Below are 26,901 nucleotides of genomic sequence, written 5' to 3'. Positions count from 1 at the left end.
ATAAGACATTACTTTTTAAAGACTTGTTGCCAAGGATTTCCTTCCCTGCCTCCCAAGTTCATTTCCTTGGTTGAACAGAATTTGAATTATGTTTGCTTTCTCCATAAAGAAAAAAAAGTTACTACTGAACAATTAAAGGCAAATCGACAGCAAACTTCTTTAATATTGCCCCGAATTGAGTGGATAAAGGGTATATTTCAGCTATTTCTTCTGCTGTCTGAGAGGAAGGCACGAGGTGGCCATTATGAAATTATCATACAGATTGCTTGCATAGTGACTAATGTGATTTCTCCTTATTTAGAAGTCGACAGATGTTTAATATTGTCTCTTCTGTTTCGCCTGATTTGTGTCATGCTTGAGGCATCAAAGCTGAGAAGGTAGCCACAGGAACAGCTGATGCTGCTCATCCCAACCCAGGCCAGTTGTATTTATTCTATAGGATACTAAGGTACTAGAGAGAAAGGAAGCTCTGGAATCCCAGCAATTCTGTGTATTGCTACATTTCAGCATGTGGGTTATTGGAGGAACAAAGCCACCAATCTGCCCATCTGATGCAGGGCCTGTGGGGAATAAAGGGCAGTTGCGGTGGGGAGGGGGGGAAGAGGAAACAAAATTCTGTATTAAACTACCACAAGATCATTGCTACTAGCTGTTGATTGGTTAATGTTTGTAAAGTACCCTGAAGAATCAACAAAATCAAAGCAAGACTAATTCAAATTAGAAATAAAGCACAATTTTTTAACAATGAGGGTGGTTAACCACGGAATCAAATTCCCAATGTCTTCAGGAAGATGTACTTTAACCAAATACAAGTCAATGGACTCAATTCAGGGGTAACTGAGTGAAACTCTCTGCCTGTGATATACAGGAGGTCAGACAAGGTGATCTAATGATCCCTTCTGGCCTTAAAACCTGAATCTAAGATTTAAAGTAACTATGCAATTGCTAAAAACTATTATTGGGTCAAATAATGAAGCCCTTTCTCAGACTGGATTCAGGCAAACCTCTCACGATGTGGCAAATTACTATTAATCAGCTGCATTAGTATCATCTTTATCACAACATCTCAAGGAGATTTAAACTAAAAGCTCCAGCAGCATAAACTCACTTTCCACACCTCCTGAAGAAAAGCTCTGTGTATTTTGAAAGCATGTCTCTTTCACAAACGGAGGCTGGTCTAATAAAAAAAATATTATCGCACCTCACTTGTCTCTCTCTCTCTCTTCATTCACTATGTCAGTCTGGAGTGAAAACCGGGAAAAACATGGTGTTTTGGGACAAATTTTGCTTTGAGTTCCCCAAAACTCAAAGCAAAACTCAAGTGGACAAATTCTTTTGTCATTACCTTGGCGTAACCCCACTGAGCTGAAATTCAGCACGAGTTACTTTCATTCAGCACTAGCCATGATTTTCATTTGGCTGTATTAGAGGTCATTTGTGAAGGTTACCTGATAATAAGGGGTAACAGCTAAGGGGTTCCTCTAATTAAATGTTACCTTTACCCAGTACAAACAGTTCTTTCACACACGCTGTGCCTGCATCTGTATTTGGAGAAATTGCACGCTGGCTGGTCATATTCCACCCCTGCACACTGGTCTTCCAAATCATTGCCTCTACACTTCCCAACCAATCTCATCATGGCCCAAGGGACAGAACCCAGTGGAGGCACAGGTGTAGCAGAAAGGTCACTCCTGAGGTCAGATCCTCCATTCTGGTAGAGGTCTGCACCTAGCTAGCATCAAGTGAGGAGCTCTGTTCTGGAAGGGATTATGGTTAGGGCAGCAAAGGGTTGTGATAATTCAGTGTTCCCCTAAGGCAGCCTTGAGCCCCTATGGAACATCTGCCAGAGATGGTAGCTGATCAACCTTTGCAGAAACCGCAAAGGAAAGCAAACTGCATCATTCTCCTTAGGAGAATCCTCCTCGGGATGCAGCCAGCAAATGAGGCAGCTGCAGGGAGGCCCAATTCATTCTCTCTTTTTTCCAGGTGGGAAGAGTTTGTCCCTTTATAGCAGAGCAGCAACCACGGGTGTGCTTGTTCTTCTATGAGCATGGCACTGTATAGATTTGATCTTTTCCAGCGTATGATTGGACCACAGCTCATGTCTCAAAGAAGGAGCTGGTGAAAGCAAGCAATGGAAGTGAGAAATGTTTTCTTACATTGTTTTCATTGCCTCATTTTTTACTCCAAGCCTCCGCGTGAGCAAGTTGTCCATGGCTCCTGAACAAAATAGCAGGTCCCAGCACTTAAGCAAACAAAAGCCAGTTTGCATCAGCAGGACAGACCCCATAATGTGGCCTCAATTCAGAATAGCATCCCCATTCAGGGAAGCACTTAAGCATGGCTTAATTTTACACATGCATTTATCTTTAATGGGACTTCAGCGAGAATTAATCACATGCTTAAAATTAAGCCCGAGCTTAAGTGCTTTCCTGAATCGTGGCCCATGTTTGCATGTCTCATCAAGGTGCCTTGTTCTCCAGTACAGCTGCTGACCGGATTTAAACTTCATAATGATCATGTATCGAGATGGGACTTGAGTGAGCTGCTGCAACCTTGTTGACTGAATTCTTGGCATAAAAAGAGTTTTTCTAGCATCAGCTAAGGCTCCTCTGTCTTTCGGTCTGCTACAGCTGAACAAAAGTTATTTATAGTCTCTTTGAGCTATTTGGTTTAAGCCTCTCCAACTCAAGTCTGACACTTTCTGGGATACTGTATGAGGTTTCTTATGGCACTCTGACTGGCAATCACATCTGTACCTGAGCCTCGAGGGAATCTCTTGGCTGAGCTGCCCACCTTGGTCTATAGCCGAGGGCTCTGAAATATCTCAATTGAAACATTTGAAAGTTAATGAACCCTTGTAATACAAGGCTCCCACCGCTCACACATTCTTTTTTATTAGTCCTGCAATGGCAGATGTAATAGGAAATGCAGAGGTGGAAATTCTTTACTTTCTTCTTTGAAAGCCTGACTTCCTTTGGGCCTGACTTTTCAAAATATTTTAAGACAATGGGCCTGATTCTTAGGTGGTGTAAATCAGCTTTGAATTCAACAGAGCTACGCCAAACTGACACCAGCTGAGAATCCGGCCCATTTCATTTATTTTAAGAAAAGACCTTCCCAAGAACCGGATTCATCACTATTCAGATTTAGATCACTTTTCATCAGCCGTGGATGTTTCCGAATTCCAATCTATTTGGGCTTTGATTCTAAAAAAAAAAAAAAAAAAAGCATGTTGGCTTTCTTGTCTTTGACCAGATGGATTAGAACTCAGAACCTTAATGCTGCAGGTTTTACTTCTCATCTTCAAAAGCAGACCTTTTGGTAACAAGGTAAAGTCTCAGCCAGGGGATTTAACATGTTACCATTATTATTTAACATTTAGATCATGGTAGCACCTAGACACCAGCCAGGCACTTTGGTGCAGATTCAGAGCTTGGCCTCTCCACTGAAAAGGCCAACATGCATGCCTTTTGTGATACAAACATCTGTTCACTACACGGGTGCCTCCATCTCCTTTCACATAGGCCACTGTTCGGCTGTCAGATGGTAATTCCTCTCAGCCACCATGAATATGGCAAGATTCAAACCTGTGACTTAGAGAAGAAAGGCTGTTTATGTCATTATCAACTTCCTCAGAGTAAAACAGTATGCATTTCGTGCAAGTTACATTTGTAAAAAATATCCCGTGTGCAGGCTGGATATTTTACATACAGGATAGCTCATTCATGGATGGATTTTCATTCTTTGGAGGGAAAGAGGAACCAGGCACCATCCTACTGATTGCTCATTGGAAAATGCAGAGTGGAACTAAAGTAATCTGTGAGAGAGATAGTGTAAGGGAAAATATCACGGTTGGGTTTAAAGCAACTCCATGATGCTGCTTCTTGTCAGATTTTTGACAGGCTCAAAAAGAAAATATATTCTTACATTAGAAACTGCAGACCCGACTGTGGCCCCCTACTCCAGCCTCTCTACGCTGCTTCAGTGGCATGATAGGAAGACATAGAGCTTGGTGCTACAGAGATTGTAAACTGTAGAGCCACCCGTTGAAGGATTCCGTAAATTACAGCAGTCCTGGGGGATGCTCTAACTTATGACAGGGGCCATTTCACTACGCAGCACCCAGAATCCTGGCTGCACAAAGAAAGCATAGAGCCATGTTTGCCTCCCCTTCTCCTGGGCTGTGTGTTTGAGTGGCACCTCTCAAGAGAGGCAACACAGACTCTACCCCAGTAGCAGGAGCCATACTCACATCTATTGCAAAAAGGGAGTGAATATGGGTCTCAGGTGCATACGGTGGGAGGTTTGCTCCATGTTTCTTACTCACCTTCTCTGCACAGCCAATTGACTCTGGTTTTATGTTTTCCCCACTGTTTTGTGTCACTTTATAACATCACCAGGCCTGGGTAATCCAGAGTGAATTTAGGTTGGGTGAATCAGCTGATAAAACTGCAGTCAGTGGCAGCTACTGCCACTGCTCTGTGGCTACATATTGAGGTCCCTGTTCTTTAACTGAAAGGGTTATTTTAAAAGTCATTCCAACTGTGTGTGTGTGTGAGTGTGAGAGTGAGCGTGAGCGTGTGTGTGTCTCTTGAACATCTGTGCTTTTCACCTACCCACCTGAATAAAAATTTATACAGCTAATAGTAAAAATATAGCCTAAATAAATAGCAGATGTGTGTACTGGGATTCATAAATTATTTGAACAAGAGAATAAAGGAGTGTATGAATTAGAATGTGTCAGGCAGTGGATATATGGGTGCATTAATGGGTGATATACAGGACCCGATCAGTAGCAATGACAAAACTTGTAGTTTCAGAGGCTAAGAGGAAAAACATGTGGGGAGAAAGATGGGGAGCATAGATATAGGAGCCTCATTACATTTAACATAGACAGAAAAAAAATCCAAAAACGGTCTCTATCTGGAAGGGGAAATGGATGGCATGTCTAGAGGAAAGTAATATAGCCAAAAAGTTACAAGTACTTCTAATGGAGTCATCCTTGCAATTAAAAATAAAGCATTAAAAGCTTCAAAAGTGGCTACGTGGACTTGTTTCTCAGAAAGAATTATTACCAAAGGGCAGCTGAAATTTGATTGTCCTGTGAGAATCTGCAACATCCTGGTGCCATGATCTAAGACGTCTTAAAATTGCAGCATTGTAGGTGCTGAGGGGGTCAACTATGTCAACGTGGAGAAAGTAGTTGCTTTAAGTACAAAGGAGTCTCATTCTCAGCTATACAAAAGGTTTCTCCACATAGCACAGCCCTCACTGGATTCACCCTGGTTAAGACACTGTTCTCAAGAGACAACTAGAGCAGAAAATGCAGAGGATTGCAGGGTGGGAGTGAAAGGTGTTATCAGAGCTGGGCGGTGGATCTTGGCCAGCTCCTGCCACAATATCCTTAGCTCAAGTCTACGCTACTCACAATCACACAGAACACTGTAAATTATTGTACTTATGCCCAGACACTTTATATTGGGGTGGGGAAGGGTATACATTGCAAATTAAATGAAAATAAGCAAGCATTGGAAAACAGACATACTTTCATGAAACAATCATGGTCTGGTAAGGAATGGATTAGATGCACTAACCAGTCTTTTTCTAGCTATGGTACTTATATGGCCCCTATACCCTCAGCATCTTTAATTTAATTGACCTCAAAACAGGAAGAACTATCGCTCTTTTCCAGATGGGGAATTGAGGCATAGAGTGAATAAGTGACTTGATGAAGGTCACACAAAACAGGGAATTGAAACCATGTCTCTTGGGTCATAAGCTAGCACCTGAATCACTGGACCATCCTTGCTGTTTGATTTGCTCCTCTTCCTTTCTACTCTGATTACCCAACATTAACAAAAGACAAAGAAAAAAAAAAAACGACAGAAGACTTAACAGTGACGAAATATAAAAGATAAGGAGGGCCTCAAGGTCGTGCATGGATTACTCCCACTTTCATTTGAAGAGAATCTGTCCCGCAGTAAAGCTGATTGTACAATCCATTATTTAAAATATCTGTTATGATTTTAGCTACGTTTATTGGTTAGGAAATTATTCAGTTTTAGGTACTTACATGGCCCTGATCACCATACCATCTGTACATCTCCCAACTAGTCTCACAATACCTCTCCGAGTTAAGGAAGTATTGTTATTCCCTCTTTGTAGATGGGAAACTGAGGCATGAAAATTAAATTACTTGTCCAAGGTTACATAGGTTGTCTATGGCGGAACAGGAATTGAACCAACGTTCCTTTGTAAAATAGGGATTTATGAAATGCTTGGAGATTTATAATTCAAAAGTATTTAGTATCTTTGTGGCTATTCTTTATCAGGCTGTGAGAACGAAAAAAGACTCCCATCAAGTTATCTTATTTCTCAGCATTATTAATACAACCCGCTTGCATGTCCCACTCATTTCAATTAATGATTGCTTATTCAACACTGCACAAAGTTTTTAAGTGAGTCCTCAGTCCTTGGAGGACAATATTCCATCATATTAGGGTACTAGAATATTTTCAATTTAGAAAACTGCCCTTCCTTCTCATACAGGGGCACATGAGAGCAAAGTACGCAGAGAAGCTCCTGCTGCAACAACCGCCACCATCTTTTCTTTAGTTTTTTGGAGAAATATTTTCTAAGCCTGCATGTGGGGTTGAGAGTGGGGAATGGGGGAGGGGAACAGAATCTGGTAAACAGCTGGGACCCATCACTTTTCATTGCAGGTCTTGGAGAGATGTGGTTGACAGAGTGATGCACAGAGGCTGTCCCAGTTAATGACTTCACCATTCTCCATCATTATCCCCATCATTAGGAAATTAGGAGGACAGAAGGTATTTACTGTAAACCTGCCACCTCCCAAGGAGAGATAAATAGAAACTGATAAATGGGATCTTCTGGCGCTGTTCGTCTATTAACCTTCTGCTTCCCAGTTTAGGCATATGCATGCTATCCTCCCATTAATATCCAGTAATTGGCATTGCAGTGGGCAATGCAATCATGCCTTTAATATGTGCTTCTTTCATGTCACATGCATGTGCAAGTGTACAAACTAGGTTTATAATGAAGCTTTGCCAAACAGTTCAATGGAAAGATATAAGGCAGGTGTTTACAGACCATAGGCTGATTCTCCCATAGTTAACCAGTCCTTAACCTTTGCAGAGTGATACAGGTCTACACATGTGCACACAGATACACACACGCTTCCTAGTAGCTGCAATTTTCACTCATGCCCAGATCAGTTTCCCTGAGAGAAATAAACATTTGCCCTTAGCCAAGATTCACCAACTGTATTTGATCAGGCAGGGAAAAATGAATGGAGGGTTCAGGGAGAAGGACCAAGTCTTTCTGAGCGTCCTGATGTGAAACCACACTGAGGCCATCAGACCAAGTCTGAGTCAGATTCTGTAGCAGCTTGGCTCCAACAGCCAAAGAGAGATGTTGCGTAGCATGCCCAGGTGAAAGAGTGAGACACACTTTGCATTGTCATTCACTTTCTCTGAGGAGCAAAACATTTTCCTAATTACTTAGAAGCACACTATGGAAAAGAGTGACAGGCAAATCTGAACTGTCTAAGAGGTTTGACTTCCAGAGTCTGGATCCAAGTAGTATCCAGCATTTTTAAATCTTATTTTATCTATTTACTTTTCTATGGTGCTCATCATCATATGAGCACATTGCATATGTTAAATGGCTTTAACCTCACAACACCCATGCAAGGTAGGGAAAGTGATCTTACAATGGGGAAACTGAGGCACGGCAGCACACAAGAAATAAGTCCATAACTCCTGAGTCCCTAATATAGTGCCTTAAACAAACAAGATTTCACCCCAGAATTTCCTTCCTTTCCTACACACATACAAAACTCCAGATCCTTTTCTCTACAGAAATCATCCCTTTACTATTAAAGATCTACCTGTTGCTCAGATAGCAGGGTCTTTGAAGTCTTCTCACCTGGCTTCCTTTGGCTTTCAATGGCACTTAGACCTTGAAAATGTTACCCGATAACTTCTTGTCTCTGGTATTGAAATTTCACTATTTTTTTCAGACCCTCCTCACCATCTACTTAAAGTTTCTTCTCAACCTGCATCCCATCCTTCACAAGGGTAATACAGGAGATGAGCCAGGTAACTGGAAATCAAATATAGCTGCACACACACATTCAGTACACGCATTTGTAGCTGCATTTCTGAGTATGAAAGTGCCAAGTAAAAGTTTCTGATACAAAGCACTAGTCAGTGGAAAGACACCCAGGTCAGGATGTTACTTTCTGGGAGTAAGATGGATTTTCTTGAAATTCAGAAAAAATGCAAGGCCTGTTCCTGAAGTGTTTGCTGGAGCAGGGCTTTACTTTGAATAGCTGTTCTTTACCAGAGTAAAATACTCTGAGTAAGATACTACTTAATCAGAGTAAGGGTGGCAGAGCTTATGTTTTTCTTACAGCTTGAACAATGCAAACAAAAGTATTAACTTTATTACAAAGAATATTTTTCTTTACAGCAAACTTTTTAAAACAGTAATAAAGTACGACCACTACTCAACTCCTATTTATGAAAACAACATGTTTAATGATAGAGAGGTATATATTATAATCTACCTGGTTAGCTATAATTAAAGTTGAATTTCAAGATCCATTTTAACCCCCTTTCCATTTGGATTCACCCAAGGACTGTTTGTTTCTTTATTGTGACTTCTGAGCAAAATCAATTGAACGGTTTTTGATTCATCCAAGCATGAAAAAACAATTTTTTTCTCTCAGTTGATCCCATCTCAAAATGTTTGCTGACCTAACCGAAAAAATGGATGATGACTACGTTTTCAGGGCTGGGTCATTCCAGAAGCACAGCAGGCAGTGCTGACAGCTCTCACTACCTTATCACTAGTTTCGTATTATTTGATGGTCTTCTTAAAGCCCCAGCTCTGGGAGTCATCAGAATATCAGCATTTATTTATTTATTTTTGAAGTCAGCTGCCAACCCTTGTGGTTGCACAGAAAAGTTGGAAAGCCCAACCCAACTATAATCTAAAGGCTCAAAACCCAGAAATATAACAGGCTCAAAGAACCCCCAAATTTTTTAAAATCCCATTATTTGTTAAACTAATCTCAGGTCTGAGTGACACATGAATTTTTAATGCTGGAGGCTAGCACTATTGCACTGGAGACAGTGTGGGCGAACAAGTACAGCCACTATCTTTGCTTTACCTGTTCAGTGGAGAGACAGAGAAATTCTAGTGCTAACAGTTGGCTACTTTCATAAGCAGGGTATTCACTGATACTAAAAAAAAAAAAAAAGAGAGACAGAGAGAGAGCGTGACCATCATCAGACTATACTTCAGGAGTAGGTGAGGACTGAAATCTAATACTAACCATCAGAAACTCCTCTCTGCACTTGTGGAGCAAGAATAGACATTTTGCTGTGAAAAAAAGTTAATTCTCCACTTCTCTTGTTTACACTACTGTAAATCTAGAGTGACTCCACTGACTCAACATAACCAAGACAAGTATTTGGCCCACTGCAATTAAGGACAAGAAAGTATAGGCATCACAGATATTAAAAAAGAATTATAGTTCCAATAAGCTGGTTTGTTGAAGTCACAGCTAAACACTCAGCAATCAGACTCCAAATTAACGAGGCTTTCCTAGCAATATTTTCTCTCTTTCATGCATGTATAAACCTTCAGTGCAAATTGTAACTACTTCTCTGTTATCCCATATTCATCCCCATTTATACAAAACCTAATGAAGTGTAGGCTGGGAGAGTGAAATTCACCCCACTTGCACAGCATTTGAGTCTCCAGGGTCCAGGCAGGTTGAACATAGAAGGATTGGGGAGACGAAAACCACCCTATCCCCACCTAGGGCAGGTGAATATGGATGTTGTGCAGTACCTCCTCCCCTTCCCATAAGCACACCCAAAGCTACTACCCCAGCCTAGGTGCTAGGACGACCGGATGCATGTAAATGTAGTTCTAGCAACCCCTTTCCGTGGCCCACAGCTTTTGTGGCAGCTTACTGAGGACTGGCATGGACAGTCTTTCTGTGTCAGGGAGGGCATGCGCATCCACTCTATCCTTAGTGTCCCCACCCAGCCCCATGCAGGCCGGAAGTGGGACTGGTTCTCTACACCAAAGGTAAATGCCATGTGTACTGTTTCTATATATGCTGATGTGAGTGTATAATTGATTTTTAGGATACAAATGAAAATGTGATGACTTCTAGCAACGGTAACGTAAGTATTAATTTCCATCTGTCTAAGCAACTGGTAGCGTCCATCAATAGCCGACTAACAGTTGCAGCTGCAAAAAAGCAGACTGAGTGTTTCAGCCCCTGTCATTCACCTGAAATTTTACAGTTGTAATTAGCAAGCTGAGGAAGCTGTCAACAGTCAACAGCAGCAGATCTGCCAACAACACAGGCAGTATTGTCTGCCAGAAATTCTGTTCTAATTGTCCCCAGATTTTTTGTTGGTTGGTTGATTTCCCCACCCCACATTATAATTCTAACTTCAAACCTTCCTAATGCGCTTGTCATCTTCACCAGCCATTGGTATGATTTTGTCAAGACAAAAAGAAAGACTGTTTCCTTCTTTTCTTCCTCATATTCCATTCAAAGAGTGGGTTTTTTCTTAGCTTTCCTGTGCCTATTTTCTCATCTGTAAAATGGGAATAATGATATACCTCTACCTCCTAGAGGTGATGTGAGCCCCATCTCAGCAATATTTGCATATCAATAAGCCCTCTGATGCACGTATGCAACCACAGGCACGGGAGACGGAAGGGCCAAATGGCAGTTTCCTGCTCACAACTTAAACATGAAGGCCCAGAACCCCACACACACACATTTTTGAGAACTTCACCAGAGCAAGGTGAGGTAACGGCATCCCCCTTCCCTGCTGGCATGACGGAGGGGCAGATGGGCCAAATTTGTGTGAGTGGTGTTGCAACCTGGCGCACAGCACTACTCAGATTTGGCCCATTTTGGTTGCTTGCTCTCCCACTACCACTTTTTTGCAGTCCTTACAGCACCCTCATGTTTATTCAGATGGCCATTTAATTCTCAAAGTTAATAGCTGAATAGATGGTACCAAGCTCTTCGAAATATGCACCTGTTGTGTTTATTTGGAGCAGGAAATCCTGTGAGGGCAAGCATCTCTCATGAGATTTCCTGCACTTCTGTTTCCTGTTGCAAAATTCCGTGAACCCTCTTTCTTGCAATATTTTGGTATTTCTGCTCACGGAAACCCAAAGCTCAGGAACATGCAAAAATTGAGTGCAATACTGGAAGGCACATTTTTCTGTGTCAGACGCTTAAAGAAGTGATTGTCAAAAAATTAAACTTCAATGGGAACAGAGTAAGGCAATTTTTGAAAATTTCACATGTACTTTTTAAGTGATGTATCCTTCTTTGAAAATAGCACCAGCGCATAAATGATTTCAGTTAATACACTGGTCATTCCCTTTAAGTGACAACTTGCGATAGCTCTAAAAGATACTGAATAAGTTCAGCACTGTTCACCTGTGCTCATTGCAGTTCATATATTCATTTATAATAGATTAAACTATGCAATTCATGCTATAACGGTACATGTCTGGCAGTAAGCGAAATGGTCTAACTTCCTTGCATGGAATCCCCAACTCAAGTAATTAAAAGTTAATTGAAATCATTTGACATGGATGATGAATTTTCCTTCATTTTTGGAGTGAGGCTCTGGGGTCATGTGTCAGATGCTATGGCCAAAGAGATCAGTGAAGCCAGCACAGTCACATGGCTCAGTGGATAAGATGTTAAATACAAATCACAGCTTTGAAATCCAGCTACAATAGTCCATTGCCACACACATACAGTGCTACCAATCTCTGTTTAATGATTCAACTATCAGTTCAAGGAGCAGAATAGAGGGGCTAGGATGGAGCAGGAGATGAGAGCTAACAAGCTCAACAGTCTTTAAATCCACCAACGTACGAGGAATAAACAAGTCCCAATTTCTTGCCTCCAGGGACTACTATAGCCAGGAACTCACATCCATCTTTTTACATACAGATTTATAAACCTGGTGGAGTTCATTTAGGATTTATGAATCACTATATGCCAAACTGGAGTCATAATACAACCCTGACATTGGAAAGGTATGTAGGACAGTGCTGCTATTCTCTCCTTAGAGTCTTAACACACACACACACACGATTTTTAAACTGGAAAACAATGGTAATAAGAGAAAATTCTTCTTATTAAAGTAGAATATTTGAAGAACAGGTCTGGAGAATAGTCGGTGGGCCAGCTTCTTTGTTGCCTTGGACCTTGTTATTTATACTGATGCAAAGTGAATGTGAAATGTAGAAAGCTACTCTATTAGAATGGTATTCCTTTAATGACACCTCATACTGGTGCGAGGGGCTACATAAGGTGCAGGGCAGCAGAGCATAGCAACTGAATTACCTGTAGTTTTACAACAGGTGTGCGGCTTAGCCAGGAATCGTGTCCAGATCCCTTGAATCCGAGTCCTGTGCTTTAACCACTCTGCAGTGTTTCCTCTCTTTTAAACATAGGTGCAGGCAGGACAATTATTTGTAATCAGGTATCACTAGTATACCATTCCCAGGCTCTTAAACACAGCAATGCCCTGAGCCTATGAGACTAGTATGGGACATAATTAACCCTTTAGTTACTGTACTAAACTATATCACTGTGCAGAACACACATCCAATACCCTTTACCCTTCATATTGGGTCACTGATCGTTCCCAGCACCTTTGCACTTTGCTGACATGGAGTTCCTTGCATCCATACCTGATAGCTCAAACATCAGGGTGGGGCATAATCCCCCTCACCCCACAGAAGGAATTTAACCCTTTGTTCCCAAACAATTGGATATATTCACCCCAGCACAGCATAGTTGAGCATGACGCTGCTTGGAAACTGATCCCTCCCCCGCCCCCAAATGTAGGAACAAAGTGCCAGGATGCCAACAAACGTATGAAAAAGGAAAAAGAGCGCCGCTGAGAAGATGCAGCTTTGATGTCTGTTAACCCTAAAGCCTGTGGATATGGGTTGGTTTGTTTTGCACAGGGTGTTAATAAGCCCAGTCTAGTTTGGATCCTCTGGACCCCTAGCAATTTACACTTCGAGACTTGCAATGGCAGCAACCATGTCCCTTCACTCCACAGTCCAAATGATGAATCCACATGACACCTTTTCACAAGCTAAAAGATGTTGCTTAACTTTTTCTCCGTATTTTCCTTGTCACACAGCTCTATGCCTCCAGGTGGCAGCCAGCATGGCACATGGATGTTCTGAAATAACACGTGAGGCTGTTTTCCTAGTTCTCTCAGCCTGGTCAGAGGCAGGAGGTATCAGAAACCTCACCAGAAAGCCTCTACCAGCTTGACTTACAAAGGTTCAGATACGCCTCTGAACTTCAGGCTGCTTACCCCAAGTGCAGCACTGCGAGCCTGATTTTCAGAGCTTCCATTGACTTCATTTCGAGTAGTGTATACGCATCACCTCTGAACATCAAGCCTGGAACATCTACAGGGTTAACCCTCACTAGCCTCTGCTTCTTTAATACCCACTCAGAGAATGATGACAAACATCACGGTCAAAAATCTGATGCATTTTCTGGAATGATTATGGTAGAAGCTTTAGATATGCACTGCAGACAAGACCTCAGCTGGTCATTGTCTTGAGCAAAGCATTAGGTATGTTATTCTCTAGCCTGCACTAAGTCTTCAGAGAGCTGTGAACTTGAATTTTCCCCCAAATGTTCATACACCCAAGTTCAAGGTCTGCAGTTCTTATACCAATAAGTCATTTTCTGCTTTTCTAGGGTGAACTTCATCATAACTCTTATGCACCACTTAAATCTCACTTTAGCCCTCAATATAGCACTTCAGGGAACTTAAATAGTGCAGACAATGGGTGCTAGATCTCTGCACATGGATGAATTTCACCCCAAGTGACAACAAACAACAGATGCCAAAGAACTCATGCTTATATTTTGCCAGTTTATAAATCATGGGCTGAGATTTTCAAGTCACCTAAGAGATTTGCATGCTGATTTGCCATTAAAATGAAAGGGAATCAGGCATCTACACCACACAGGTCGCTTTGCAAATCTCAGCCCATGATTTTCATCCAGCAATGTGGTCTCTTTGCTTATAAATCAGGATCCATCTAATCAAGATTTCTGTTTTCACAGACATACCTGTGAGCTGTCAATTTTAATTCCTTACTGGTCCCACGTACAGGTGCCAGGGAGAGCAAGGAGATGAGATGGCATAATACATACATACTTGGGTCACATGTGTATCATTTAATTACCACTGAGCCAGCTTGTTGTTAGGTCACACAGCTAATATGCTGCTGCAGCTCTCATTCTGGAAACATTAATAAAAAAATCCCCCACTCTCAGGGGGAAATAGGAAGGAGAGTTTAGACCCTGTAAAGGAAGAGGTGCCAGAGATTCCATGAAGCCCACAAGGGACTTTGCCACTGCTATTGGTTTCACATGGTAGGCGCTCAGACACTACAGTGATGGGCAGCAGCATAAAACTCTCCCCTGCATCAGAGGGCAGAACTGGAGGGCTGCCACGCTTACGTTACTCCTTCAAAGATGAGGCTCGTATAAGTGTGTTAAACCAAGCACTGACCTTGCTGAAGTTCAAAAATCCTGGTCCTCCAGGCAGATGTCGCCACGCACACCTTTCTGAGCCTCCCAGCAAACACAAACTGTTCTCAGGCGTCCCGCCCTCTTCTTAAAGGGGCAACTCATTTCTATGCTTACAAAACACACCTAGTAACAAAAATAGAAACCCAACAATAAACAAATATCTAAATAACATTCAGTATAATGTGTTACAATACAGTTACAATATACAATATACAGCCGGTTCCGTAACTGTGTTTGTTCTCTAAGTCCAAAGTGAGGGGGAAAAATCCCAAATAGACATTACCAATTTGGGAATATGTCTGACTATTCATAATTCAATCATCATCATAATACATCATGATCTGCTTTTATAAAGAAACTGCATATTTGAAACGCGATTTAGAAAGCAAAACATTTTTAAAGTGGTATCATTATATTTAGTATTAGAAAGAGAACTGTCCCATCTAGATCTGGAATCTAGTCACTACACAGCCACGGTGTGTGGGACGGGAGGGGTGGGAGAGTATAACACTTTTCATGTCCATATTTGTATTAAGATCCTATTAGCCCCATGCAATACATCATAAGAACAACGGGCATCATTATGGAACATCACGTCAAAGATCTGTGCTGCCGCGGATGCCCTGAGGTGTGTCAAGGATGGGTTGAAGATGAGCTGAGGTGCGCCAAGCTTCATTGCACTTCAGCGCACCTCCAACGATCAGGCCTGGATTGAAACAGAGAGGACTTGGGAGCCTTTTTCTAACTGTCTCATTGCCAGTTTTAGGCGACAGTTACAAAAACAACTGGGAATTAATGCAGCAAGCTAAGGGCTCGATCCTGCACCAATGAAGTGAATGGGCATTTCACATTCAGAGGATCAGGATCAGACTCTACATTAAATCATCCCTGAGCAAAGCTATTCAGACTGTGTCACCGACACACAGACAACCCCCTGTCCCTTCTGCCCAAGTGTCACAACGCATGTGATATGTAACATGGCACACAATAACTTGGCATGCTAAGAAGGGCGCAGGATAGAATTTCAGCTCTTACACGCAGCTCACTTGGCTTTCTTTGGTTTTAGGAAATGATGTTTATATTATGATAATAATGTGCAGGAGGGGAAATTGCATCAATGTTCCAGTTCAGCAAGATGGTTAGTCATGTACCTAATTTTTTAGGTATGTAAATAGTCCCATTGAAATCAATAGAAGATAAACATTAGGCACATGTTTAAGAACCTGGCTTAACTGGGGTCTATGAGAAAGAAATTACAAACAAAATTGAGATTTGGCCAGGAAAAAATGCATCTGGAGAAAATGGGGGGGGGGGGGGGAGTGTGGGCCAGGAGGCGGGGTAGTGTTGCTGAAAAGGGCAAACTAGGAGACAACCAATTAGAATAGGAGTTTACAGCAAAAAATCCCAGTGAAATTTGGTGCTGCACCAAGTCACAAAGCAAGTGGTTGATACAGGAGTCTCCTTCTATGAAAGTGTGGTTCAGACATCACGGGGAAATTCTGTCCATTTCGGGGTACCTCACCAGGGCCTGATCCTGGCTCACTGAAGTGAATGGGAGTGTCGCATTCCTAAAGATAGATGTTGATAAACTGATGGAATTCCCAGAAGAGTGACAACAGAATGATTGGGTGGTTGGGGGCTGACTGATGGGGAAAAATTAAAATGCCCCAATTTTCAGAAGTGGCCAGTGATTTTAGCTGCTTCCATTTTTGGGTGCCCAATTTGAGACAAAATGAAAGTATTTCTAGAGGGCTGGTGGTGCTCTGCACTATCTGAAAATCAGGACCCTTTACGTTACCTCAGGGTGAGCACCCTAAAACCGAAGCACCCAAAACGAGTGAATATTTGGACCTAGATGTCTCGGTAAAGCAATGACAGAGGGGACATGAGAACAGTCTACAAGTGTTTGAAGCCCAAGAGCTGGAGAGGAATTATTTAGAGTGGTATGAGGGAATTAACTAAAAGTAATGGTGTGAAATCAAGAAAAGTAAAATTCAGGATGAGGAATATCATGAAAAACTACTGGAAAGTGAATCTCTTGAAGTATGGAATAGTGTCCTATGGGGAAGTGGTACAAACCAATTGTTTTGTCATTTAAAATCAGTCTGGACAAAATACTAGAGAATATTCTTCTAGAGAACAGGCCTTCAGTGGCAGAGAGATGGATCTGGACTAGATGACCAACTAAGTCTTTTCTATCTCTAGTTCTATGAGGCTTCTGACCTAATGATCATCTTTAGGGTCACTGGTTCATATACAACTCAGCTTGCTATTTATTGGAAGCCATTACTATCTAATAGCTGTTTGGCGGCCTGTGTATAATGAGATGGTGGCCTTCATCCAATTCCTAGTGGACAAGCATCCATATCACAAAGCCACCAGCATAATGGCAATAACTGGCACCTTTGCCTGGAGACTCGGCCGTAAAACAGCTGAATGCACATAGCAAATGAACTACTCCCTCACCTCGAGACAATTCTTCTAGTTCAGAGTGCAGCCCCACTAGCAGGCCACTAGCATGGGGAAGTTTGTACTTCTGCTCCCCGCACTCTATGTTAGCTTGGAGAACGTCAGAGTTGTCAGGTCAACCTGTTGCTCCACAAATGATGGTCAATCTCTTCAGCGAGCAATGTGCATTATCTAGGGCTCTCTGCTCAGTGCCTTCCTCTAGCACCCTGTTCTTGAACCTTTGATTCCACTCCTGTACCTCTACTTCTATTTTTTTTTTCTGTGCCCTGTTCATTTTTCCCCAGTTCCTCTGTGACCCTCTCCACTGAGTGAAGGTGGAGGCTACTGGTGTCCCACAGGGTGGAACCTCCTCTTGGGATCCTTTCCTTCTCAACTGGAGGTTAAGCATGTGGCACCCCTCACCAGCACTAAACTCACCTTAACAATGTTTTTAATATTACTAATGATGATGTGTACCGTGTGTACAGTATCTGTAATAAAGGCATTTTCAGAAAGAGCTGGGATTGGTGGACCCTTCCAGAGGCATCGCTTGGTGACATGGGGTTAAAACATTTCCTCTGCATTATTTCTTCCTGGAATAACACACAGGCTCTGGTGCGCTGGAGCAGAATGCTATCAGAAGTTCACATGGATCCAAAAGTTTTCAGCTGAGCAGATGAAGGAGGTCAAAATGTGACTCAGCTGTCCAGGCTCTCTGGTGCAAGCCAAGCTGTCTCATTGGCTGCAGGGCTACAGAGCCATCTTGCCTTTCTGGCAGCCAGGAGGCACTTCCAGTTTTGATGTAAAATACAGAGACATAAGTGTGGGAAGGGAAAATAAAAGACAATACGAAGTATTGATATGTGAAACTGGGGGGAGATGCTGGATAATCAAATGCTGCACATTAGGCAGAATGTTTCCTTTTATCTGCCAACGCTTCCGGTGTGTATTTTGGAGCTTGACACACCGAGCTGAAACTGACTAGAGTTGTTCTTTTATTTTTTTAATTTATGGCTGATCTTTTCCAAAAATAAAATGTTTAAACTGAAGCCATCATCACCTCCATTTCTTTAGGATCTGCTCCACATTGGGTCACTGTTTTCCTTATTTAGCTGCCTTTGCCTCACATTTAAGTAAAAGGCTGTGAATTACGATGAGGGTATATTCCCACACCAAATGAATTTAGACTCTCTCGTGGAAATGACACTATTATGAACAAAAAGCCAAAGGGCCCACTTAGCCCCTGAACATCCACAGATGTGAGAGGAATGGAAACCTTCCTGAAAGCTACTAGGTGAGGGTTCACTGTTTATATTTGGGAAGTCAAGTTATGCATTTATTTGTTGCATGCTGTTAAGAAGCAGTCTGAAATTCAATGTATTGTATCATCTCTCTACTATCAAAAAAAGCTAACAGTTTTCCTTATGTCCAGTGGAATAGAGGAAAATTGGAAAAAAGGGATGCTTAAAAGGATGCATTTTATACTGTTCATGGGCCTCCCTGAATTTTGTTTTTCCTTACCTATTATAACATGAATGTTGTGCACTGCTGTAGCTTTCGCATTTCTCCGCAGCCAGTGGCACAGCCAGCGGGTCAGTAAGGACTCTGCAGTGTGTGCCATTTGTGGATAAATTAAACATTAAGGCACGCTCTACAGAGTAGCAAAATGCTTAAGCAAAAACATAACCTTATGAAAAAGGTCTTACAGAATTGAATAGAAAATGGGAAGCTTTGTTTAGTGTGTTTTGAAACCATCATGGAAAATGTAATTTAATAAAAATCATATTCCTGCTCTAGAAATCTATAGGATGGATCCAAAATCCTATAGAAGAGATTTCATTTTCTATTAAATTCTGTTCATGTTTAAGGTGTTTTCTACAGTAACCATTTAAATTACTATAAGACCCTATTGATTCCATCCATATAAGTTCTCTAGGATTTTTTTATTAGGGTAGAAGCACCTGAAGACTCTTCTCCTATTGAAGTCAATATCCATATCAGATGGCCTCCTCAGTGTAATAAGGACAAGTAGGGACAGTTAAGAGCCCAGTTGTGTAAGCCTCTAGAAATGTGAGAAAGGAAAGTTTCCAGTTTTACAAGGAGGAAATGGGGGAATAATGTTATATTGGAACAACAATTTGTCCTGTACTATTACTAATAGAAGCACACCAAAATAGTGTATGTGCAGCACTAAAATTTTGAAATTCTCTGATTCACTTGATTTATGTGGAAAAGAATGGAGTAAGGACTGCTCACTTGAGTAAGGATTTGTAGGACTAGGAATTTATTCTATGAAATTAGGGAATACCATATTCTCAACAGGGCAATTTTCAAAAACACCTAAGGGTTTAGGTGCATAAGTCCTCCTTGAAAGTCAGCAAAACTTGAGCTTCTATCTAGGAGTGGAATGCTATGTTTTAATACTCATTTAAAAGACATCCTGTTTCATTAATATGACCTCCTGCTCACAAACAGGGAAGTTTGGTAGGGGAAGTAGAAGTGGGTGACAACCTAGGGAGCAGTGACCATGAGATGGTCGAGTTCAGGATCGTGACAAAAGGAAGAAAGGAGAACAGCAGGATATAGACCATGGACTTCAGAAAACCAGAATAACTCTCACAGGGAGCTGATGGGCAGGATCCCCTGGGAGACTAATATGAGGGGGAAAGGAATCCAAGAGACCTGGCTGCATTTTAAAGAAACCTTATTGAGGGTGCAGGAACAAACCACCCCAATGTGCAGAAAGAATAGCAAATCTGGTAAGTGCCCAGCTTGGCTTAACAAAGAAGTCTTTGGTGAGCTTAAACACAAAAAAGAAGCTTACAAGAAGTGGAAGCTTGGTCAGATGACTAGGGAGGATTATAAAAATATACTGCTCGAAAATGCAGGAATGAAATCAGGAAGGCCAAAGCACAATTGAAGTTGCAGCTAGCAAGGGACGTGAAAGGGAACAAGAAGGGTTTCTACAGGTATGTTACCAACAAGAGGAAGATTAGGGAAAGTGTGGGCCCTTTACAGAATGGGGGAGGCAACCTAGTGACAGAGGATGTGGAGAAAGCCGAGGTACTCAATGCCTTTTTTGCTTGTCTTCACAGACAAGGTCAGCTCCCAGACTACTGCACTGGGCAGCACAGAATGGGGAGGAGGTGAACATCCCGCAGTGCTGAAGGAACAGTTGCTGAAAGTTCAGGACTGTTTAGAAAGATTGGACACACACAAGTCCATGGGGCCAGATGCAATGTATCCGAGGGTGCTGAGGGAGTTGGCTGATGTGATTTCAGAGCCATTGGCTATTATCTTTGAAAGCTGATGGCAATTGGGGAAGGTCCCTGATGATTGGAAAAAGGCAAATATAGTGCCTATCTTCAAGAAAGGGAAGAAAGAGAATCCAGGAAAGTACAGGCCAGTCAGCCTCACCTCAGTCCCTGGAAATACCATAGAGCAGGTCCTCAAGGAATCCATTTTAAGGCACTTGGAAGAGAGGAAGGTGATCAGGAACAGTCAACATGGATTCACCAAGGACAAGTCATGCCTGACCAACCTGATTGCCTTCTATGAAGGAGGTGACTGGCTCTGCGGATGGGGGGAAAGCGGTGGACATGATATACCTTGACTTTAGCAAAGCTTTTGTTACAGTCTCCCACAGTATTCTTATCAGCAAGTTAAGGTAGTATGGGTGGATGAATGGACTATAAAATGGATGGAGAGCTGGCTAGATCATCGGGCTCAACAGGTAGTGATCAATGGCTCCATGTCTAGCTGGCAGCCGGTCACAAACGGAGTGCCCCAGGGGTCAGTCCTGGGGCCGGTTTTGTTCAACAAGTTCATTAATGATCTGGAGGATGGAATAGATTGCACCCTCAGCAAGTTTGCAGATGACACTAAGCTGGGGGAGTGATAGATACCCTGGAAGGTAGGGATAGGATACAGAGGGACCTAGACAAATTGGAGGATTGGGCCACAGGAAATCTGATGAGGTTCAACAAGGACAAATGCAGACTCCTGTACTTAGGATGGAAGAATCCCATACACAGCTACAGGCTGGGGACTGATGAGCTAGGCAGCAATTCTACAGAAAAGGACTTGGGGATTACAATGGATAAGAAGCTGGATATGAGTCAGCAGTGTGCCCTGATTTCCAAGAAGGCTAATGGCATATTGAGCTACATTAGTAGGAGCATTGCCAGCAGATCACGGGAAGTGATTATTCCCCTCTATTTGGCACGGGTGAGGCCACATTTGGAGTATTGTGTCCTGTTTTGGGTCCCCCATTATGAAAAGGACGTGGAGAAGTTGGAGAGAGTCCAGCAGGAGGGCAACAAAAATGATTAGGGGGCTGGAGCACAAGACTTATGAGGAGAGGCTGAAGGAACTAGGCTTGTTCAGTCTACAGAAGAGAAGAATGAGGGGGAATTTGATAGCAGCCTTTAACTACCTGAAAGGGGGTTCCAGGGAGGATGGAGCTAGGCTGTTCTCAATGGTAGTAGATGACAGAACAAGGAGCAATGGTCTCAAGTTGCAATGGGGGAGGTCTTGGTTGGACATTAGGAAAAAGTTTTTCACTAGGAGGGTGGTGAAGCACTGGAATGGGTTACCTAGGGAGGTGATGGAATCTCCATCTTTAGAGGTTTTTAGCTGTGGCTTGACAAATCCCTGGCTGGGATGATTTAGCTGAGGTTAGTCCTGCTTTGAGCAGGGGGTTGGACTAGATGACCTCCTGAGGTCCCTTCCAACTCTAATCTTCTATGATTCTAATATACAGAGGAATGTAGGGGAGCACTTAGATTCTCTCCTCCTTGCTAATTAACAATGTGGCTAACAGGCTTATTTCAATTTTTATTCCAGAACTTTAATTAAAAATTTAAAAATTAAAAAAAAAACTAAAAAACCTCCATGCTATGAGCCAAATCTCTGGTCCCATTGAAGAGAATGACAGAACCCTGCTGACTTCATGAAGATCAGGATTTGGCCCTAAGCATACATAAAAAGCCTTTTCACCAATTAGACACTAATTGGGTCTGTCCATACTGAGAGAATTCTTAGCTGAGCTTCTTAATTCCCCAGCACCTCTTCCCCTATAGTCAGCCAAGACTCCAGATGAGACTTCAGCTTGGGTTCACTCACCCTCACACACACACAGAAAGTAAAAAAGACCTCTTCATAGCTGGACCAGACAATCACTTTAAGGCTTCTCTGACAACAAGTTTCCTTGTAAGGCAAAAAGCTGAGAAACAAGAATGCTGTCAAGATGCTACCAAGTGAGGTTTACCTCAGGAGAAGTGGCTGAATTTTCCACTCAAGTAGCAGTTCCACGAACAGATCCTTGGACAGAAATGCAGTGTTGTCTACACTTGGTGCATGGCTATTCCATGATAAATATAATGGTGTGCAAGGTGGGAGTCCTGTATGCTTTCAAGGTGGTGTTACAGGTAAGACTGTTAGTAAGGAGACTGGTCTCTCATGTCATGACAACTGAAACAAACACGCATGTTCCAGAAGGCCTGGATCTGGAAAACCAGCTTCAATTAGAGTCAAAGGGAATTACGCCCACATATGGAGGAGAGTTTACATCTCCCAGACCCCAGGTAGAGCACCCAGGTAGACAGAGATGATCATAGTGGCTTTGAAGGAATTATTACAGGTTACTGGGATATTAATACGCAGGCTGAAAAAATAGTTCTGAATTGAAATTTGTTGGAGTTTTCATTCCACAGGAAATTTCATTCCAATTCAGCATGAAAACAAATTTCCAAAAAAAATCAGAATTTCCCACAGAACAGAAATTCCATGTTCTGACCCCAGCTGTAGATATTAATCTGTAAGTAAAGGTGGAATTTTATCCAATAAATCACTGCAGGCCAGATCTTCAGCTGGTTTAAATCAGGCCTGCTTCACTGAAGTCAATGGAGCGAGGCTGATTTACACCAGTACAGGAGCTGGCCCAGAGGTTCCCTCACATTCATAGGTGGGAATAATAAGCAAACTCAGACTTAGACCTAGTTTTGTCATAATGAAACTCCACTTCCCATCTCTTATTAAAAAAATTTTAAAAAAATAAATCACACAATGAAATTTAACCCCTTGCAAACTTCATGCCTCTCCGCCACCCACCCCCTGCAATCAAGCTCTATTTGTGCCCTGAACCTTCACATCACAGACACCGATGGGATTTTTTGCTGTGCAGCATTCAGACAATAGCCCGTCCACAACTGCACTGGCTTACCTTCAGATTTGTCACACCCAGAACAAACAGGATTGAAGGCCCCAAACTCCTGTTTTTTATGGAGATGATAGAAAACAAAAACACCCGTCTCAGCATTGCCTCCTGGATATTAAGGGTTTGGAGAAAATGAAGCTGAGATTCCAGGGATGAAGTATGCTCCCATGGTCAGGGTACTAAGCTGGGACTCAGAGATGCAGTTTCAATTCTCTGCTCTACCCTACGCTCTCTGTGTGGCCTTGTCACTTCGTCTCTCTGCTTCCGTCATGACATGAGGATGTTAGTATTTCCCCCTCACAGGGGTGTGGTGAGGAGACAAATTCAATGTTATGAGGCATTTAGATGCAAAGGTAATGGGGGGCCATGTGGCTATTTTACATAAATAAATCCCCATCATCTCTGCCTTCATTTTTGGTTCTGAAGGACAAATAGTTCACTGAGGTTTTGCACAACCCCCACTGTCCACCTCTAGCATTCAGAGCAGGCCTGGAGAGCCCTTTCCCCTCACCCACAAGTGGGTTTTGAGAATGAGAATGCTCCTTTTGGAAGCAAATTCTAAACAGGTGGAGAAGGAAGCAGGAAGGCAACAGCAGGTGCAGAGAGCAGCAGGGGAGACTCACCACTTGCAATACCAAGTGACATTAATCACACACATTGGGATTTGTCACCATTTCATGGCAGTGTATGTTCAATTCAGGGCCATGTTTGCCCTCAGCTCTGGAATTGCAGTCAGACTATTTTATAAATAATATTGAAGTGGGGGGCGCACACACTTCATAATTTGTGTTGGCCAAGCTCTTTGCACGAGTCAGGGACTCCTTGTATCCCTTCATTCCCTACCCGCACATACCCCGTGTGCTACCCTCCCACCTCCTTCTGTTTCAGGGAATCTGCAACTCCCCTCTTCTTCACACCATGGCCTGTGTGTGCCCCCATCCCCTCCTCCCCTCATACCAGAGTCCCCCATTTTCCCCCCGCTCCAGGAGCTCTGTGCACCCCCATGGACCCTCTCTGACCCATATTCTCCTTTCCCTCTCTGTCATCTCTTCCCCTGATTTTCCCATTCCATCCCATATTGAGAAACAGATATGAGTAGTAAAGTGATTTGATCACTAACAGGCAAAAATGTATGGCAAACACAGACAGGGAAGGATAAGGTCTCCATTGCTTTCAGTAAAAAACAAGGTTACGTACCAGTAACTGATGTTCTTCGAGATGTGTTGCTTGTGTCCATTCCACTATAGGTGTGTGCACACCTCCGTGCACGGTTACCCGGAACTTTTTTCCCCTTAGCAGATCCCGTAGGGCCGTCTCCGGCACCCCCTGGAGCCACGCGCATGTCGTGGTATATGAGACGCTGCCGGCCCTATGCCCCCTCAGTCCCTTCTTTCTGCCAACTCCGGCAGCAGGGACAGGGGGTGGGTTATGGAATGGACATGAGCAACACATCTCGAAGAACAGCAGTTACTGGTAAGTAACTTTGTTTTCTTCTTCGAGTGCTTGCTCATATCCATTCCACTATAGATGACTAACAAGCAATACCTTGGAGGTGGATCGGAGTTAGCGGAGAGCTGCCCTCAGCACCACTCTGCCAAATCCCACGTCCTCTCTCGCCTGCTAGACGATGGTGTAGTGGGACGTGAAGGTATACACTGACGACCAGGTGGCGGCTTTGCAGATGTCCTGCGGGGGCACTCTCTCCAGGAAGGCTGTAGACGAGGCTTGAGCTCTGGTTGAGTGTGTTGTGATTGTTCCTGGAAGCGGCACCATCGCCTGCTCGTAGCAGAGCTTGCTGCATGATGTAATCCACGAGGAGATGCGCTGGGTGGAAACAGGTGAACCTTTCATCTAGTCGGCCACTGCGACGAAGAGCTGCATTGATTTCCGGAACAGCTTTGTACGCTCGATGTAGAAGGCCAGGGCTCATCTCATGTCCAGTGAATGCCATCTCCTCTCCTCTGAACCGTGAGGTTCGGGGGAAAAACACAGGCAGAAAAATATCTTGATTACAATGAAATTGGGAAACCACCTTGGGCAGAAAGGCCGGATGCAGCCTCAACTGAACCTTGTCCTTATAGAACATTGTATAAGGGGGCTCCGAGATCAGTGTCCTAATCTCAAAGACCCTCCTAGCTGAGGTAATGGCCACCAGGAAGGCTACCTTCCATGAAAGCAAGAGCAGAGGGCATGAAGCCATGGGTTCGAAGGGGGGCCCCGTGAGTCTCAAGAGGACCCAGATGAGATCCCAGGGAGGCAACAGGTCATGGACCTGTGGATAAAGTCTCTCCACCCCCTTGAGGAACCTGACCAACATGGGATGGGAGAACAGTGATCTCCCCTCTAGCGGCTGATGGAAGGCCGAAAAGGCCGCCAGGTGAACCTTCAATGAGGCCAGCGCCAGACCCTGGAGTTTTAGCTGGAACAGGTACTCCAGGATCACCTGTATAGGCAAGAGGCTGGGCGGGATACCCCGGGACTCCACCCAACAGGTAAACCGTCGCTACTTAGCCCAATACACGACCTCTGTAGAAGGCTTCCTGCTGCCAAGCAGGACTTGTTGGACCTGCACCGAGCAGGCTCTCTCTCCCTCCGTCAGCCACAGAGCCTCCACACCAAGAGATGCAGGGAGTCCAGGTCTGGGTGCAACAGGCGCCCATGGTCCTGGGATGGAAGGTCGTGCTGCCTCGGGAACTCCAGGGGTGGGGCGATCGAAAGGTCCAGCAGCATGCTGAACCAGTGCTGCCTCGGCCAGGCTGAAGCAATCAGTATAACATCTCCTCTGTCCCTCTATTTTCAGCAGGACCCTGAGTGGGAGCGGAATGGGCGGGAACATGTACATGAGGTTCTCCGTCCAGTCAATGAGGAACGCGTCGGAAATCGACCCGGTCTCTCAACCCAGGGGAGAGCAGAACCTTGGACACTTCTTGTTCCAGGCCATCTTGAACAGGTCCACTTGGGGAACACCCCACTTCCAGAAGATCATAGATGCTACCTCTGGGTGTAGCGACCAGTCATGGTGGGGTAGAAACAACCTGCTGACGTGACCTACCTCGTCGTTCCTCACTCCTGGAAGGTGAGAGGCCATCAATTGGAAATCGTGCCTCACGGCAAAGTCCCACAGACAGATAGCTCTCTGCAAGGAAGCTGAGGAGCATGCTCCCCCCTGCCTGTTTATGTAAAACATGGCTGCGGGTCTGTCAGCACCTGCACCACCCTGCCTGTCAGGAACCAGAAGAACACCTTGCATGCTAGGCGAATGGCTCTCTGCTCCTTCACACTGATGTGTAGGTGCCTCTCCTCCCTCGACCAGATCTCCTGAGTGCCTAGGTTGGCGCTGATGTGGGCCCCCCAACCTACATCTGAAGCGTTGGAAATTAGGGTGACCGACGGGACCAATTTCTTTAATGGAACGCCCTTCTGCACTGCCCGGGGAGTCTGCCACCAGTTTAGGGATGCTAAGATGGGTGGGGGAACTGTGACCACCCAGTCCAATTGGTGTCTGCTCGGAACATATACCAAGGCTAACCATGCCTGAAGCGGACTGAGTCTCACTACGTACGTGCAGGCT

At 43.6% G+C, this 26,901-nt stretch overlaps 1 long non-coding RNA gene across 2 annotated transcripts in view; it reads right to left on the bottom strand.

Moving 5' to 3' along the window:
* Window positions 1-26,901, bottom strand: part of LOC137159187 (uncharacterized) — a 75,059-nt gene that overhangs the window by 14,096 nt on the left and 34,062 nt on the right. For both annotated transcript variants that reach the window (XR_010921573.1, XR_010921574.1), the window contains exon 3: window positions 14,646-14,788. This is a non-coding gene — a long non-coding RNA (uncharacterized lncRNA). The remainder of the gene's footprint in view (window positions 1-14,645; window positions 14,789-26,901) is intronic.

Source organism: Emydura macquarii, unplaced genomic scaffold (assembly GCF_026122565.2).
Source record: "Emydura macquarii macquarii isolate MOO-44397 ecotype Brisbane River unplaced genomic scaffold, CSIRO-AGI_Emac_v2 contig_1790, whole genome shotgun sequence".
Taxonomy (NCBI): domain Eukaryota; kingdom Metazoa; phylum Chordata; order Testudines; family Chelidae; genus Emydura; species Emydura macquarii.
The sequence above is the reverse complement of the archived record's forward strand: the minus strand, read 5'-3'. Positions and strand labels throughout refer to the sequence as shown.